Below are 4,231 nucleotides of genomic sequence, written 5' to 3'. Positions count from 1 at the left end.
CCCCTCCTCCCCCCTTCCCCTCCTCCCTCCTCCCCCCTTCCCCTCCTCCCTCCTCCCCCCTTCCCGTCTCTCCCTCCCCCTCCTCCTCTCTCTCCCTCCGCCTCTTCCCTCCCCCTCCTCTCTCTCTCCCCTGGGCCCGGGAGGGGTGAGTGCTTCCGGGCGGGGGGCGGTGTTCTCCGGCCGTGCTGCGCCGGGAGTCTGGGACTTCGGTGGGCGGTCCCCGGCGTTGCAGCGCGAGGTCTCTGTGGGTAATCCTCCTGGTTCCAGGGGTTTCGGGGCTGGATGGGGGTGCCGAGAAAGAAATATGTCAAAAAAAATGAGTAAAGCGTGTGGGGCCGTCGGGATCTGGGCGTTTGTCTGCAACCGACGCCCGCCGCAGAGAGCGACCCTGGAGAGGCGCTAGGGCGGGGGGCGGGGTCGGGGCGTGGGGCGGGAGCTTCGCAGCCTCCAAGCGGCTCGCGAGGAGCTGGGGGGAAGGGGCGGCGGGTGCTGGAGCCGGGGCGAGCCTGTGGGTGCGGAGCTGCGGCCGGGGTTTGCGTTTCGGCCCAGAGGAGTGGACTTGAAAGCGCGCTGTGGGCTGTAGGAGGCCTTAGCCAGGAGCGAGTCCAGTCCTGCGTCCAGCAGTTAAGCTTGCTAAAGATTTGGAAATCGGAACGTAACGTGATTCTTCCATGTGAATACACTTCGATTTTACAGTTTCACGCGCTTTTGCAGATTGCAGTCCGAGATTGGGAGTTGTGAGGGCAGTTTCCACCTTGAGTGGCATTTTTCGGTGGTAAAACCAACAGCTCCTCGGAGATTGTAGGGGTATGTTAAGCAGCAACTCAAAAATTATTTTATCGGTAATGATATTGGGAAGCGTTATGTTTAGAAGAACTAATATCAGAGGTAAAACGTTTCTGTTAGGATCGGAGAGAGAATCTTGCTAATGGAGTTATGTGCCTTTAAGAAAAGATGTCCTGGTTGAAGCCGGCCTTCTACGGGGGAATGTCCTGTTGCAGTTCTGGGTCGGTAATGTCCGGATGGGGACCTGACGGCGCCCAAGATCCGTTTCTACTTTGGACGAAGTGGGGAATGCCCCACTCTTCCTCTCCCTCCTCCTTTCCTTTTCCCCTTCCATCCCTCCCTCTCTCTTTCTTCTTCCCCCCTCTGGTATTTTTGAACAAAGCTGAAGGGGTCAAGTTTAAACCATCGTTAACTAACTTTGCCTAATTTGTTAAAGGAAGAAATTGCTTTTTTTTACACTACATATGGCTCTGATTAATCTTTTAAGATGTTGATTGCTTAGTGTGAAAACTGTTGAATCACATCTATGGTATTCACCGATTAGAAGTTGAACTGTAGATGGGCAGTGAAAAATACTTCTTTGAAAATTCAGGTGGCGGCTGCTGCAGTGCCAGTTGGCAGTGTGCCAGCAAGGAGCTCTTAAGCCCTCCTTGCTTTTTCCTCTGACTCGGGGGACTTGAAATTCCTCTATCACTTCATGTACGGTGTAACTGCATTTCTAGCACTGTCTAGTGGCCCAGTTAAGGAAGAGCTGGTTTGAGAAATACTGAACAATCTGCGTAGGATTCTCATCAGATCTGTAAGCTTAGGACATTTAATTAAAAATTAGTATTTGTAGAGACAGAGGCTTGCTCTGTTACCCAGGCTGAAGTGCAGTGGTCGTCTGATCAGAGATCACTGCAGCCTCAGACTCCTGTACTCCAGCCTTTCCTGAGTAGGTGGGACTGCAGGCGCCTGCCACCATGCCCAGCCAGTATTTTTTTACTTTTTTTTTTTTTTTTTTTCTTTTGAGACGGGGTTTTGCTCTTGTTACCCAGGCTGGAGTGCAATGGCGCGATCTCGGCTCACCGCAACCTCCGCCTCCTGGGTTCAGGCAATTCTCCTGCCTCAGCCTCCTGAGTAGCCGGGATTACAGGCACACACCACCATGCCCAGCTAATTTTTGTATTTTTAGTAGAGACGGGGTTTCACCATGTTGACCAGGATGGTCTTGCTCTCTTGACCTCGTGATCCACCGCGCCCGGCCTATTTTTTTACTTTTTGTAGAGACGGTGTCTTGCCATGTTGCACAGGCTGGTCTGGAACTCCTGGACTCATGCCATCTTCCTGTCTCCCAAAGTGCTGGGATTACAGGCCAGAGCTACTGAGCTCAGCCATATTTTGGTTTTAATGATATGAACTTGACTGTAAAAGCACTTCAACTCAGCTGATGATTGTGCCACTGTACTCCATCCAGCCTGAGCAACAAAACCTCTCTCAAAACAATAAAGTTAAATTTAAATTATAATCTTTGTAAACAAAGGTACTTCTTGAGATTGACATCTCAGGTACAGTTTAACTACAGAAATGAATCCCTGAATGAATAGGAATTACAAGTTTTGTTATCTAAGGACAGGTGGGTTACAGATTTTGTGTCCAAACTTTGATCCATCTTTTAATAGGCAGAAAATGACAAAAACATGATCAGGCTTAAATTTCTGTCCAAAATAAGCTTGAATTGCAGTAAAACGCTTGTATGGCTGACTGTAAAAGTATTTTCATGATTTAGGACTGGCACAACCACAGCCTCTCCTTCGTGTTTTGGTGTGTGTTAAATAGAACAAATTTCTTACCACTTCAGGGTTTGTCTATAAAGATAGGAACTGGCAGGAAGTGATTATGATATATTTTGAATATAGACATTTTGGAGAACAGGTAATGTTTTTAAAACTGTTTCTTTCTTGGAATCTAAAATTTTACAGCAATGTGTCCTCAACACACACACACACACACACACACGCGCGCGCGCACGCACACACATTTTTGAGGCAGGGTCTGGCCCTGTCACAGGCTGGAGTGCAGTGGTGTAATCATGGCTCACTGCAGCCTTGACTTCCTGGGCTCCAGTGATTCTCCTGCCTTAGCCTTCCAAGTAGCAGGTACTATAGGCATGTACCACCACACCTGGATAATTTTTGTATTTTTGGTAGCGATGAGTTTCACCATGTTGCCCAGGCTGGTCTTGAATTTTGGAGCTAAGCGATCCTCTGGCCTTGGCCTCCAAAAGTGCAGGTATTACAGGCATGAGCCACCCCTCCCAGCCATCCAACAATGAATCAGTTAGTCTTTACTGGCTCAGCCAGATGCTGGGATGGTGGTGAGCACATTGTAGAGAGCTCTCATTACTTGTTTTTATTTTAATATTCTTAGTCTAGCTCATTTTCCTGATAATGTGCTATTTTATTTTGTTATTATTTGTTTTTAAAAAAAAATAGGCTGGGCGCTGTGGCTTACGCCTGTAATCCCAGCACTCTGGGAGGCCGAGGCAAGTGGATCACAAGGTCAGGAGTTCAAGACCTGCCTGGCCAACATCGTGAAACTGTGTCTCTACTAAAAATACAACACTTAGCTGGGCATGTTGGCGCGCACCTGTAATCCTAGCCACTGGGGAGGCTGAGGCAGAAGAATTGCTTGAAGTGGGACCCAGGAGGTGGAGGTTGCAGTGAGCTGAGATCGTGCCACTGTACTCCAGCCTGGGCCGCAGAGCAAGACTCCATCTCAGAATAAATACATAAATAAAGACTAGGTCTCCCTATGTTGCCCAAGCTGGTCTGGAACTTTTGGCATAAGGAGATCCACCTTGGTCTCTCACAGGGCTGGAATGATATGTGCTATTTTAAAAGTAGACTTTCAAACTTTGTTTCTTTGAGGAATTTACTTTTTACTTTATAGTGAACTGGATCTTTCAAATCATCACAGCAAAACATCACACCATTCATACTAGGTGGGGTCTAAGTAAAAGGTCTAAAATGTAAACATTTTTCTGTTTAAGGTTTTAATTTTGAGATCATTGTAGATTGACATACTGGTGTAAGAAATAATAACCTTGTGTGTCTTTCCCCAGTTCCCCAAGGGTAACTTTTTGTAGAAATGGAGTACAATCATCACCAGGATATTGACATTGGTACAGTCTCTCTTTGATGCAATGCACCATCTCATTCAGATTTCCCTGCTTTTACTTCTGCTCATTTGTGTGTGTGTTTAGTTCATTAACTACATGGCATACTTTATTCAGAACTTAGTGTTTTTTTTCCTAATGTCCTTATTCTGTCTCAGAATCCCACATTACTTTGAGACTTCATGTCCCAAGGGGTTGGGCTCCTCTAGGCAGTGACAGTTTCTCAGGCTGTCCTTTTTGGTGACCTTGAGAGTTTTTTTTTTTTTTGAGATGGAGTTTCGCTCTTGT

General features: G+C 47.1%; 1 protein-coding gene across 1 annotated transcript in view; it reads left to right on the top strand.

Moving 5' to 3' along the window:
* Positions 1-4,231, top strand: part of USP22 (ubiquitin specific peptidase 22) — a 41,583-nt gene that overhangs the window by 1,426 nt on the left and 35,926 nt on the right. The gene's annotated exons all lie outside the window — the stretch shown is intronic.

The sequence above is a fragment of the Sapajus apella genome, unplaced genomic scaffold (assembly GCF_009761245.1).
Source record: "Sapajus apella isolate SASKATOON/1434 unplaced genomic scaffold, GSC_monkey_1.0 scaffold136, whole genome shotgun sequence".
In the NCBI taxonomy this organism is placed as follows: Eukaryota; Metazoa; Chordata; class Mammalia; order Primates; family Cebidae; genus Sapajus; species Sapajus apella.
This window is presented reverse-complemented; position numbering and strand designations above follow the sequence as displayed.